General features: G+C 47.0%; 1 long non-coding RNA gene across 2 annotated transcripts in view; it reads right to left on the bottom strand.

Moving 5' to 3' along the window:
* Positions 1 to 5,601: 5,601 nt before the first annotated feature.
* Positions 5,602 to 14,702, bottom strand: part of LOC138579861 (uncharacterized) — a 50,203-nt gene continuing 41,102 nt past the window's right edge. For both annotated transcript variants that reach the window (XR_011304145.1, XR_011304146.1), the window contains exons 2-3: positions 9,678 to 9,802; positions 5,602 to 8,404 (exon numbers count right to left, since the gene is read on the bottom strand). This is a non-coding gene — a long non-coding RNA (uncharacterized lncRNA). The remainder of the gene's footprint in view (positions 8,405 to 9,677; positions 9,803 to 14,702) is intronic.

Genomic DNA, 14,702 nt, shown 5'->3' on the forward strand with positions numbered 1-14,702 from the left:
TCCAGCTGGGTGGAGAAGTCCCTGGTCAGAGTGCTGATTTGGACTGGGGGCTTCAGGTGGGAAAGGCAGCCCTCATGGACCTGGAAAATCACCTCATCCCTTCTGAAGTCACAAGTCACATCCTCCTTATCATAATGGCAGGAAGTGTACACCAGGAAGTTCCCCCCATGCCGGGTGAAGATCCTGTCTGGTGTTGTATTGTCATCACTGTCACTGTCAAAACAGTCCTTGGGGATCGGTCCTAACATTTCATTTCCTAGATCAATGGAGAAATGTCGGTCATCAACCTCCATTCCAATAATGGTGCCTGCGGCTAGAGTGATACTCTTTAAGTCGCTGTTATCCACCTCTACTGGAATGATGTCATGCTCTATATTGACTAATGGTGTTGGGTTTACCCCCAACTCTTGCTGTTGGAGAGAAGCATTTAGATATATATAAGCATCAGGTTTTTTCAATTATTGTCCTCTTTTAACTTTCACTTCCAGGGAGAATTGTCGGGTCCTTTCTGGGATGGTGACTTCCTCTTTAATCTGAACTTCGACTGCATAAGGTAGCAATTGAGCTGACCTAAATGCTTTTTCTGGATCATCAAAGCCCATGGGATTATCCGCTACTCGGGACCAAGCTTTGAAGTTTATTAGGTCCAAACTAATGGCAAAGCGATTGAGAATATCACTGCCTAAGTAAAAGGCGGCAGTGACGTCTCGCACGACCCAACAATTATGGACTATGCTCTTGTTGCCAATGCAATGGAGATTTTGAGCATACACCTGCTTGGCAGGAGATGTTTGGAATTGGGTGTTTCCAGATCCATTTCCCATTTGTCTATCAGTTTGAATGTGGGAAAGGCTGGATCTTTTGGGAGTTGGCGGAACATGGCTTCGCTGATGAAGCTCTTACCGTTGTTCACACACACTCGAGCGAGAACAGAGTCCTTCCCATCATTTAACTGAACAGGGATGAACAACTGCTCTCCAATTTGCTGAATATCAGCCAGGCTCTGAGCTGATTTCACATCTTTCTGGACTATAGGAGTGGGAATGTCTGGTTGTGGATTAGTAAGGAATTTCAGAGTATTTCCTTCCAGTGTGGAATACCACCTTAAACTGGAAGGAAGGTTGATTTTCAGAAATAGAGAGGACCCCCCATCACCAGTCTGTTGTCCTACTGCTATTACTGTCACATCTGGAATTTGGTTGTTCTGGAAGTGAAATTCTACTTGGTCAGATTTTTGTTCAACCATGTGGCGGTGCCGTTTAAACTAACATGGTTGACACTCTGCTTTAATTTTATTGGTCGGCTAGTCTGGGTCCAGAGGACCTTGTTTACACAATCTATTAGGGGAGACAACCTTCTCAGGAGGTCATTCCCTAGTAAACAAGGGGTGCCCTCTGGAGTCACTACTATGACCGGGTGTTTCACCTTGTGTCGCCCAATTTTGATGTCCAAATCTGCAGTCCCCTCGATGGGAATTTCCTTCCCGTCAAAGTTCTGGAGTTGTCCAGGAAGAGAGGAATACGGTAATTCTCCCCCCTTCCTGCATTTAGTTCATCAAAGGCCCTTTTGGACAGAAGGGTAGCTTGGGATCCAGTGTCCATCAGTGCCAAAATTGTACCCTGCCCCTGTACTTGTACCGGGGCATAATATCTTCCCTCCTTCTCCTCAAGGGGGCACAGATAATGCACATTTTTGGACAACTGGTGGGCTAATTTTCTGGTTTTGGACATTGGGAGAGAAGAGATTTGGGCAGAATTCTGTGGAGAGTCATGGGAATCTGAAAGAAAAAGTTTGCAACTGGATATTGATGCGGTTTTTGGTTCTCCTGGTTCCGGTTCTGGGCCGCCCCCCCCCCTTTTTGGAGGCAGTCACCTGGATGGGTTTGAACCAGGGGTTTTCGGTCTTGTTGGTTCTGGGATAGAATGATGGGCGGCGACAGCTCAATCCCCACATCTACCCAGTCTGGGTTGGAATCCCTTGGGACCCATTTTTCCTTGGGAGGAGTTCCCCCATCTCTGAAGGAGAAGATCCTTTTCCCAGGATCCTCTGAGGATCCCTCTCCCTCAAATTGGAAGACCTGTACCTTCTCCACAAAATGGGTCTGTTTGGGTCCTTTGTTTCTCCTACCCCCCCTCTGCTCCTTGGGAGGCAGACTTTCAGGGGTAGGAGATTTTGTTTCCGGTTCCTGGTTTTCCAGGGGCTGTTTACAAGTTGGGAAGGAAGCTTCCTCCAAGGCTTTACACCCCCCTTCCCCTTGTGCCCCCTCCCTGGGAACCGGTGGGTTATTGGGGTGCTGCCCCCGTCATTGTTCTGGAGCACCAGGCCCAGAGTTTGGGGCATTCTGCGGTGGCATGCTCATCTGAGGGTTCTGTTGAGCCCTCAGTATGTGACCCAGACCCCGTGCCATATTTTGGACCTGGCGCTCAAGTTGGGAAACCCGCTCAGGCTGATACGGGGTTCTGTTTTCTCCCCTGGGCTGATCCCGGGAAGGGTAGCTATCCCTTCTCTGGTAGTGCCCTGGGTTGGGAAGATTTGGGTACCCCTCCACCCTTGGCCTCCCCTCTCCCGGAGTAGTTTGTCTGGGCTCAGGGAAGTGGGGAAAGAAGGATGGATGATTTTGGGGCTGGAAATTGGGTGGATACCTGGGAAAAATGTTCTGCCCAGTGTTTGGGGAATTTCTGCCCTCCTGTGGGAAGTTAGGAGGGAAGTTCCCTGGGTCAGGTGCTTGGCTGGATCCCCCCCCATGGGCTGGAGGAGTCCACACATAACCCAGGATTGGTCTGTTTCCCTTATAGCGGGACTTACATAGTCAGGGGAGCGGGGGACCCCATTTGTGGGACTACCTCCTTCACTCCCTGTCTGTGACTGGCCCGAGGGCCTTCTGGGCTGTGAATTATTTGGTGCAGGCAGGTTTTTAGGTCCCCCCATCTCCAGATCTAAAACGGGGGCAACCTTTAACTCTGCCACCTTGGCAGCAGCAGGGGTGCTGTTGGTTTTGGGGTGATTCTTATTTTCCACCGGTTTCTGCACCTCGTAGATGCAGGTGGCTTGCTCAATAACCCAGTCTAAAGATCTTTTCTCGTGAAAATCTCTCACGAGCTGGGTCATTATGTATTTGGGGAGAGCATGGAAGAATGTGTTGATGAATTCTCTGCTGTCCGTGCGCACCCTTCTGGTGGTCTGCGCAAAGGCACGCTTCAATTCTTGCACAAATTCTTGTGGGGCCTGATCCTCCCCACATTGCAAATTGTAGGCTGCCTTGCGAGCCTCTTGGGGATTCCAGTGAACAAAAAATGTTTCAAGATGGCCGCCCTATATGTGGACCATCTTGAATGGTTTTGGTCCTCCAGCCCCGCAAAAAAACTGGAGTATTCTGGGGAGAATGTCCATTTGACATACTGGATGCAGCTACTGCTGTCCTTCAAATGGAAAGTCTCCATCATTTGCTCAAAGAGCTCCGAGTGTTCCCAAACAGAATACTTGGAGTTCTTGTGATAAGGGGTGATGACACTCCTTATTGCCTTGATCTGCTTTAAGGGGTCCTTAAGCAAGGCCCTTTTTGCCTTATTGGCCTTTTTGGTTCGGGTAACCCTGGTCCACTCATCCTCTGACTCAGAGGCACTGCTCCCAGAGGTGCCCGTCTAATCTTCCAGGTTTTCCCGGATTCTGCGAGCCTGGGAATGGCTGGCAGATTGTGGGGACCTGGTCTCCTGTGTCCTGGGCCGCTCAGAGGAGTCTTCAAATCCCTCCTTGCTGCCAGGATTTGATGGGTACCCCCCCCCCCACTGACCTAACTGGGCGGAGGTTTTCAGGATGCCCTTAGTGGGCCTACTTTCCTGGGGTTCCCCACTAAATTTCACTGTGCTTAGGTGCCCATACCCGGATGCCCGCCCATCCATTCCTGGGAGGTACTGGCCTATGAACCCCATACTTTTGGCCGGATAGTAATCTGTCCCTCCCTGTGGCCCTGTGCTCATGTGCGTCAGGGGACATGGGGGTGGCAGAGTCCAAGGACTGGGAGAGATGAAGGCCTGGTACTAGGGCTCCTGAGGTTATGCTCAGGTGTTTCCCTTTCCCAGCGAACTTTATCTCTGCCAGCCCCTGCTCCTTGTTGCAATGCAAGAGCCTGCGCTTTCAGTTCCTCAGTTAAGGCCTTTCTAGACTCTATCAGTCTCTCCTGCATGGCTACCTGTTGCTGGAGCCTATCATTGTGCTGGCAGATAGCCTCATTCTCTCTCTGTGCCTCCTGATTGGTCCTGGAGTACTGGGCCAGTCTTTGCTGCAGGAGGGTTACCTCCTGAGTCCCATCCCTACTGGCCTGCTCCTTTCTTGCCAGAGCATCTTCCACCCTCCTGGTGTGCTCTAACAAGTTCTGATGCTCTTTTTGGAGGTCACCCAGCCCCTGGAGGGCCAGGTGATTTCCTTCAATTTTTTCTTTTAATTGGCAGACTTCCTGGCCTAAGGTGTTCCTTTGCTGACTAAGAGCCTGCATCTGTGCCGCCAGGTCGTCCCTCTGCCTTTGAAAGGCACCAGCCTTCTGCCGTTCTTGATCAAACTCTGCCTGGGTATCCAGGTCTTTCAAAATCAATGTATTGCTTTCCTCTTTCTCTCTATCTAGGTGGCTTTGCAGGGTGACTACCTGCTCTGCGCATGCCCTATTGAAGTCCTTTTGTTGCTCCAGCTTTTTCTGGCTCTGCAGTAGGGCGTCCAAACCTTCTTGGTACTCCTTCTGCAAGGCCAGAAATCTGTTATCCTGGTCAGACTTTTCCTGTTGCAGGATATCCATGTCCTCCTTTATTTTAATAATATACTGCCTACTATCATTTTCTGACTCCTGGCTCCTCTGCAGCCTCTGCTCAGAAGAGACCAGGTCAGATTGGGCCTTCTCTAATACCATCAGTTGCCTATTTGCCAGATCTTGGCGTTCAGCACATTTGTCCTGTATGGCTCCCATATGTAAATATAAATATGCCGCTACCCTGGCAATCTTGTTGTGCTCATCCTTGGCCTTAGGGGCCATATATAGTTCACTCAGGGCCACATGTAAGGGACCCTGATCTCTCTATATATCTGACCCTGTTTCAGTGATCTGGGGTGCGATTGCCTGCAACCAGACCGCCTGGTCCTGATGAGCCCACTCACCTCTCACAAATAGCTTATGTAAGAGGTGTTCTCTGGTTATTTTGATATCTACCAAGGTCGTCATTCTGGAACTTGATTTCCTTCCTGACTTACAGAAGTTTGTATTTTATTTTGCAAAACAGACCGTTTCCTTAGAGCGTTCCTTTGAGGGGTGTTTTTACAGTGTAACACGGCGTGGTGATCCAACGGAATTTATATATTCTGTCAATTAGCACACTGTATTAATCTGCACAAGTGATAGATCTAATCCAGAATCCCCGGCTACGAACCCCCACTCTGTTAAAGACTCCAATCAAGCAGTCCCGCTAAGTCAGTGCCTTGTCTGGGATTGCTCAAGGGAAGCCCTTATTTATATATTTTTATGACAAGTTATAATCTGGATGATGAACCCTTGTATCACGCCCCTCTCTGAGAATCCCCCTGATCCCACTGAGCCAAGAAGTAGGTTTGTTTTGCACATTGAAAAGGTTTATTTGAAAAATTAAACAATAGATATATATCACACTTTTATAATAAATTAATATTTGATATCACACTTAGACATATGACAGTGATCAACAATGGATGATTTTATACTAGCACACTGGTTTAATTACTTAGGAGTAGTATACAGGATAAGGTAGCTGAGAATGCTTTATATGGTACAAGGAAATGCAAGGTGGAAAAGAAGCAACACAGGAATAAACTTGATATGATTTCAGCAAAAGGTAATAGAATCACTTTTCCCCTTTTGGCAACTCACCCCCCCCCCCCCATGCAATAGAAGATGGAAGGGAGAGCACACAGTTCTCAGGAATACAATCACAGTACAATACGAATTCAGTTCCCCCCCTAGCAAGCTTAGAGAAACAGGGATGATTTTAAACACAGGCAAAATCCTTTTAAATGTGGTGGCAAAGAAGAGAAAAATATGCTAAAATGATTTTAATTCCCTCTAGAGGTTCAGGGTGAGAGAGAGATACTTTAATCAGTTCAGGCCAGCCCTATCAATGATTCAGGGATGGTTACCAGGTTGAAAACAGAATTCCGTAATGGAAGCAAAAGACAAATATTTTTACACATGGCTGAAATGAAGCAAAATGTCAAATCGTGGCAATTTAGTCATGTGCGTCGAGCGCAATTACGGAGGAAGTATAAGGAGTAGCAAGTCGGGTTAGAGCTTAAAATCTCAGCTTTAAAATAAAAGTTAAATCACGCTTCTATCACAAACGGTTCAAGAGATACGGACGATTTTGTGAAAGTAGTTTTTCAGAAATGAAATTTTAAAGTTTCAGAATGACAGATGACAGTTTTGCAGCTTTGAATCAAAAGAAGGGACACGATTTCTATGATGCAGTTCTCAATAGGTTAAAATAGTTTGAATTAGATTATTTTAAACTAAGAGATTGGTTTTGCACAATTCTGGCTGAGTACTCGCACTATATTTTGGACAGGAATGCAACTTCGTCACGGATCGGGTCAGGATTGGCTGCGGTTCTCTCGCCACTTGGTACTGGTTCTGCGCACAGCAATCTGGTTCAGCTCTCAGCACTGCACAGTTCTGGTCTCTCTGGATCTCTGGTCTCTCTGGATCTCTGGAGATTGATGAATTTGAAGTCTGGAGTCTCCCGGCAAAGCGTCCCGCAAGAAAGTGGAAAGTGAATGTCCCCAACTGGGTTCCAGTGGCTCCTTTTATGTCTTTTGAAAATGGGTGTGGATGCTAACTTTCTTTGCCCAACCCACTCACGATTTGATAGGTCAAGGATTTCTCTTGGACCTGATTTGAGAAGGGAACCGTGAGTCAGAGTGATGAGGTAGGTTTATGGGTCAGAGGGTCCTCCCCTTGTCAAATTGCACACAAATCTATTTCTGATCCAAATACCCATTTATCTATGTACCATTTTTCTAATATTATATGTCCGGTTAACATATTTTCTGTAGCACCAAACCATCCGATCCCTGTCTTTGTAAGATGTTGTGTCAACTTTTGACAGAATTCTACCCTTTTCATCCAGATAACGACCTCTAAACGTTTCCAGATTTTACACAAACATGCACAAGGAATATGGGCATCAGATGATAAAGTGTCAGATTTTTAACATACAGACATTTGGAGTAATACCTTATTTTCCACTACTACCCCCAAGAACATACCACAGAGTCCTGACACCTCTTAAAATGTGCACAGAAAAACCACAAGAATGATGATATTATTTATATAATTTTTACAAGTCCGCACTATGAATTATCCATCTTTTTAAAATTATGCTCTGGCCCCAAAGAGGTGTGGTTTTCCAAAGCACATGGTGGAATTTCTGGTTTGTCCACTTCCCCCAACTCAGCTTGCTCACAGATGCAGTGCCCCTCCCCGTTTCCTTCCAAGAGGAAGCCATTTACGACCCCCCTAATTTAACATTTGCCTGTGCCAAGGAAGGCACATTGTTTATTTTCCTGCAGTCCCCAGGTGCCACTCCCCTAATTCAATCAGAGAGGTGTCATCGCCTTTTGGCAGGGGCAGCAGAATGCAGCCAGGCCTGGGAACACAGCTGCTGATCAAGTTTCAACTCCTGTCGGGGGTATTTGTCAGGCAGAATTCACTCTCTTTAAGCCAGGCTTCAGCTAAATGTCACTTTGGTTCCCAGTTTTCTACATTCAAACCAAACTTGCAATTTTTACACCTGCAGCTAGAACACTGATTCTAAGTTCAAAACTATGACATTTAAACAATTGCAACCTATGCGACACTCAAAAGTAGGTCACTCATTTATTCTAAACATTTCGATTTTAGTGGCTTTAAGTCCAATTTCACTTCAGCTGCTGACATCCCCAGCTATTTTCAATACATACATTAGACAATTACTTCCTTCAAGTCATTTCAGAATATAGTTTTACATTGTATCCACCTCTTAGTAAGTCTTTCTTTGGCCTGGTTTGGTTCATTTGTTCAGTTTTACACAAGTGTCTGGTGGTTTTAAAACGCCGGCTTTCTGGTAGTGGTGAGTACCAGTATTGCACCTATTTTTGACATTAATAACAACAGATTTTGAACAGCACCATATTCCTTAGCACTGATTTCGCTCATGGCGCTTCGGGTCCCTCACGCTCACACTGGTGGGTGGCAGGTCAGGCGACCATTTTGTTGTGCGCAAAGACTGCGCGGTTCTCCAGGATTCTGGCGCAAATGTGGGCTTTTCCGCCCTCTTGGATTTCCTAAGTCCACAGCACCAATTGTTGCAGCATAATAGTCCAAACGTGGGTCATGACACCCAATACAGTCCCAAGTCTATAAAAAATCAAAATGTTATTATTGAAAACATAATGATATCAGAAAAGGAAAAATTGATGGATAGCATTTTACATGTTACAATTGCAGAATGAACAGAAACAATTACAGTGAAGCCCAACAAAAGGGGGCACATTGAAATGACATTTGCATCAAAACATACACAATCTTAAACATAAACATGAGGTACATAAAGTTAAAACAAAAACAAGTCGAACATAAAAAGGGGGCATGTGTAGATTGCACGCTCAATCTGTCTGCTTAATCAGAAATAAGGCTATTTTTTTTTTAACCAAATTATATTTCTGACTACATTACTAACTCAAACAAAAAAAGGGGGCGGGGGGAAAGAAGAATCTTTTGTTTGAGATATGAGGGTAATAGATCCTCTTTCTAGATTGTAAGGAAATCCCAGGATTGGAGATTATTCTGATCTGGGATTGGGTCTGCCAACGCAGAAGGGGGAGCTTTGGAGGAACCTAAAGAGAAGTTCCTTCAAACGGTTGACTCTCAAAAATCCAAGGTCCAGGTGGATGAAGTGATCCGTACAGGACCTTTAGTCCCCTCTTGCAGCAGTGCGTTTCGGCGGTTATGAGCAAGTAGAATTATTTGTTCAAAACAGAAGACAATGATCCGACTTTCATCAGGGCAGTGGGTAGCAGGACCCTCTGGTTCAAGAAAGGGAGGAGAAAGAAAAAGGGGTGGTGAGGGGTAATTTGAGGAAAAGACAACGGGGTAGGAAAGGGAGTCCTATCTACTGTAGGTTGAGGTTCAATATGTATGGAATGTAGAATTACACCGGAGAACAATTATATCCCAATTTGCATAAACATGCATATGGAAAGCTCCGAACCATGTATGTGGTCCCAATTTCGGGGATACTTCAACTGATTGCAGCTAAAAGACCCCGGGGGATATGGAATCATGATTCAGGGGCCCCTTCTAGAGCCACACATGGATCCCAAGTTTAAACGACCAAGAAAAAAAACATATGGGGGGTTTGGCTCCCCATACGTGAAGAACCAGGCACAGGTGGAGGGGGTGGGGATCTTAATTGGCAGCTGGGTGAGGTGCATCATTCAACCCTTTTTTTCTTTCTGGACAATCCCATGGGTTACAGACTTAGAGATTTTACCTATTAGTACCTATAACACCAGGATCCCCAATACCAAGATATAGTTGTTTCATTTATTGACAAATATTGGGGACGAACCTGGTCAGTAGCAGCTCTACCTCTCTTTGGTTTTTGCATCATGGGGGATGACAAACTCACCTATAACAGTCGGAACCAGCGCGTGACCACTGTGTTCCTGGTAAGAGTAGTAATTCAATGCTCCTGTGAGTCGGAGAAGTCACAGATGTCTGGCGTCTACATTTGGGCCATTAGGTGTAGTACACCTGCAAAGTGTACAGAGAAAATAGAAATTAGTATACAGACGTAATGTTTGAATCATATAGATAGGGTAGTAATGGTAAAGGAATGGGTGCCTCGCCCCCTACTGTGTTAATGGGGACCCAAGGTCACAAATGGCGCACACCGTGACCAACAGCAGGCATGCTATAAAAAGGTAAAGGAAGGTACCTGTGATGGGCTGGCTGGTTGCTGTCTGCTGGGAGGTAAGATACAGACAGCAGCTAGTATAATGCGTCGTGTAGTGGGCGATTGAAGGAGATGCTCAGCCTATCGTCTCATCATCCAATTCAGCATCCACGTAGTTCCTCCAAATTGTGGCGTGGTATGCCTGAGTTGGAGAGAGAGGGAGGTCAAAAATGAAGCAGCGTAGCTCTCTGTGTTTGGCGTATAGATGGATATATAAACGCTAATATAAATACGCCTGTGTGGCGGGGGACAAGGGATCTAAGACATGTTTCCCAAGTATGCGTGGCAGAGGGGAACACGTACCTGGTAGAGCAAAATGAAGTGCTCTCCTTGGCGCATCCGGGAGCCGAGGCTGGAGGAGCTCGGCGCAGCAGAGTTCCAAGTGCTTGTCATGAACTTCAGATCACGCCCCTTTTGGACCTCCTGGTTCTTGTCTCAACGGGGCTTACATTCAGTACTACTTCCAACATGGCCGTTCAGAGCTATAGCCCTTGCTCGCTCCATGCGCTGAGCGCGGCGTGATCTATTTATAGACCACGTCTTCCGCGGCTCCGCGCGTCTCAATGCTATTGCAGAGTAGCCCAGGCGTGTGTTCGTAGCTCGCGGTATTGTTTCCTTATCCCAGTGCTATTACCCACTCCTGTCCCTTTCCCCCTTCCTGGTCCCGGGCATTTCCAGCCTTTCAGTCTCCTGCATTCCTGGACTCCGTGATCCCGGAACTAAAGGCAACCTGGAACCAGACGAGACTCGAGCAGCGCTGTTCAAGACCAGGAGCGTTCGCAAGAAGGCAGCGATCGAAGACACCGGCAAACACCGGACCCAGGTGAGAAGGAGGGAACTCCTTGACAGTTTGAGACGCCACCCGATCGAACCTAAAAACGAGATGGAAGCCGCCGTGCAGGACTTAATGCGAGGCATGCAAGAGTTATCTACCGAGGTTCAAAACCTTAAGGCGGAAAACGCCGTGCTCAAATAATTGGTCTTGTCCTGGGATTCTGCTACGAAGGAAGGTGCCCTGTTGGGCGGTATTGTTGACAAGTATGATGGTTCACCAAAAACACTTCGCGGATTCCTGGATTCATGCCTGGTCCATTTTACCTTTAAGCCCTATTATTTCTCGACTCCTAGGGCTAAGGTGGGTTTCATCATATCGCACCTTTCCGGCAACGCCTTAACTTGGGCAACACACCTTGTTAACTCCGGCGATGCCCTCCTAGACGACTACGATGGGTTCATACAGGCCCTTAAAGGCATGTTTGATCGTCCAGAGCAGGTCTATACTGCCCAAGAACGCTTGCTGGATTTTCAACAGGGCTCCCAAGATTTGCTCACTTATGTGACCAGATTTAAACAATTAAGGAAGCAGACTGGTCCTCTGAGGCTAGTTTTACCCTGTTCAGGAGAGGCCTAAACGAAGAGATCAAGGATGAACTAGCCAGGGTGGCCAGACCAAATTCATTCCAAGCACTGATGGACCTGGCCTTGCAAATAGACTTTCTTATCCAGGAAAGGAAGGCTGAAAGGAAGAAATCCAAGGGAAACCCACTCAAGACGTTCTTTGAGAGCACAGCCAGAACGGACGCAAACCCAAGTCCAGCCCCAGAATGTGAACCCATGCAAATTGGAGCCTTTCGTGGACCCATATCACCTCAAGAAAGATTGAGAAGGCTCCATACGGGTTTGTGTATGTATTGTGCTTCAGACAAACATTTGGTGTCACAACCTTGTGTAAGACTTGAAGTTATCGTAGGGGTATTGTCCAAATGCTCCGCTTTCCCACCCGATGCACCACTCTCCTCACCTAAGTCTTCAGGGTCTGACGCTCCGACGCTGTGTCGGTGGACAAGGTAATCCTTTTTACTCTTCGTTGTTAGAGCTCTGACACAGAACGAAGCCGTGGTGGAAGTGTTTAATGGCGGCGAAGCCGTAACAACGGCATCCAACGCCAACCGAGAGGGTTCATGACAGTATGCCCCCTCTTACTGCTGACCCCGCCCGGCTTACCAGGATGCATCCGATGAAATTTAGCTACTAGATGGGGCGCCTTGACAAAATGCACAGGTTCCCAGGAATCTTCAGACCTGGGATACCCCTTCCAGGAAATAAGATATTGTAAACGTCCCCGGTAGTAGCGGGAGTCTCGGATTTTAGAAACTTCATAAACCTCCTGGGAGTCTCTGGGTGAAATGTCCTGCAAGGATCTTGACCTAAAGTGTGGTTCAGTTTGTGACTCCTTGAGAAGAGGGGTATGAAACACCGGGTGCACCCGGCGAAGATAGGAGGGTAGTTGAATCTTGTAGGCTACAGGGTTGATTCTTTCTAGGATGGGAAACGGGCCCAGGAATCGAGGAGACAACTTGGAGGAACGAATCCACCTTGGTAGGTATTTGATCGAAAGCCATACCTTCGTCCCTTTAGCCCAATTGGGGGCAGCTTGGCGATGTTGATCAGCAAGAGTCTTGTAGGTTCTAAGGCTCCTCGCTAGACTGTCTCTGGCTGTCCGGTAAGCCTCAGAAATTTCCGATAAGCGGCTTCAGCAGCAGGAGAGTTACTGGTATGGGAAGCAATGGGCCAAATGGACTTGGGATGAAGTCCGTAGTTGCAGTAAAAAGGAGAGATACCCGTGGCGGTGTGTTTAGAGTTGTTGTAAGTGAATTCTGCCGTGGGGAGGAGTTGTACCCAATTATCCTGGAGTCTATTAATGTAGCACCTGAGATATTGTTCCAGAGTGGAATTGAGTCTTTCCGCCTGACCATTAGTCTGGGGATGGTACCCAGAGGAAAGAGCACGGTCAATACCTAAACGAGAACACAAAGCCTTCCAGAACTTAGAAATATATTGGCTACCACGGTCCGAAGTAATTTTATCGGGCAAGCCATGAAGACGAAAGATATCTCTGGCAAAGCCTTCGGCCATGCGATTAGCCGTAGGTAAGCCCTCCAGTGGAGAGAAATGGGCCATCTTGGTAAATTAATCTACCGTTACCATAATGCAAGAACAGGACTCGGATAAGGGTAAATCAGCAATGAAGTCGGTAGACAGGTTCCCCCATGGCCTTTGTGGTAAGTCGGGCTGAGTAAGGAGACCCAACGGTTTGCCTGTTGGATTCTTAGCCATAGCGCAAACCGGGCATGCCTTTATGTAGGACTGGACTTTTTGTTGAAGGTTGGGCCAGTAAAACGAGTGTTTAATGAGTTCAATGGTGTTTGCCTGGCCTCGATGTCCTGCAACTCGGCTGTCGTGGCACCAATAGAGAATCCTCTTGCGGAGATGTCCTGAAGGTATGTATAGTCGGTTCTTGTAGAACCAGAGACCATCTTTGGTGCGAAACTGAGATGCCAAGCGTTTATCTCTAATGCAGGGTTCAGAGTCCGAAGCCTCTTTGACCTCCTGTAGGAAAGTATGTAGAGGTGCCACTATGCGAGTAGATGGAAACATAAGTTCGGTTGAGAGGCGACCCAAGACAGTAACCAACTCCTTGCGAGACAAGGCGTCGGCTAGGACATTCTGAGAGCCTAGTAAATAGGTAATGGTGAAATCGTATTGGGAAAAAAAGTAAGCCCATCGCGCTTGGCGAGAGTTGGCACATACGAGGGACTGCAGGACCTTTAGATTCTTATGGTCCGTACGTATGACGAAGGGAATACTGGCACCCAATAGCAGATGTGGCCATTCCTCACAGGCCAATTTCATAGCTAGTAACTCCTTTTCAAGGACGGTATAGTGAAGTTGACTGATGGTGAGAGTGCGAGAGAGGTAGGCCACTGGGTGTTCTATACCTTCGAACTACTGGAGCAAGGCAGCACCAATGGCGGCGGAAGAGGCATAAGTTTCCACGATAAACTGTTTAGTTTGATCAGCCTGGAGCAATATGGGCGCTGAGAAAAACAAAGTCTTGAGATGTCTGAAGCTAGACTCTGCCGCCGAGGACCACACAAAGGTTCCAGATGATTTCTTGAGAAGTGTTGTTATGGGTAACACCATCTCGGAGAACCGGGGTATAAATCTTCTGTAAAAATTTGTTAAACCCAAGAATCTCTGAACCTCCTTGACAGAGGTGGGAGAAGACCACTCCAGAATGGCAGACACCTTGCGAGGGTCCATGGAGATACCCCGGTCAGACAAAATAAACCCCAAATAGGGAATGCTCGAGACCCCGAACTGGCATTTCTCAGGCTTGGCCAGTAAACTGTTCTCCTTAAGTCGAGTAAGTACTGTCCGTACATGCTGTTCATGTTCTTCCTTGTTGATGGAAAATACAAGAATATCATCTAGATAGATGATCACTGAAACAAATAAGAGATCCGAAAACATGCGGTCCATAAATCTTTGGAAAACTGCGGGAGCGTTAACTAGCCCAAAGGGCATGACTCTATATTCAAACAATCCGAAGGGTGTTCGAAAAGCAGTCTTCCATTCATCACCCTTAGCAATCCGTAATAGATGGTACGCATTGCGAAGATCCAACTTAGTGAAAATGTGAGCACCTTGAACCGCCTCAAGAATGTCTGATGAGTGGCATGGGATAGCGGTCTCTGACTGTGACCTTATTGAGACCTCTATAATCTATGCAAGGTCGTAATTCTTTGGAATCCCTCTTGGGGATGAAGAATAAGGGAGCCCCGGCAGGAGATTTTGACGGTTGGATGAGACCATTGTGAAGATTCACGTCCAGGTAAGTTCGTAAGACCTCCTTCT

The sequence above is a fragment of the Ambystoma mexicanum genome, chromosome 1p, assembly GCF_040938575.1.
Source record: "Ambystoma mexicanum isolate Mex_15411 chromosome 1p, UKY_AmexF1_1, whole genome shotgun sequence".
Lineage (NCBI taxonomy): Eukaryota > Metazoa > Chordata > Amphibia > Caudata > Ambystomatidae > Ambystoma > Ambystoma mexicanum.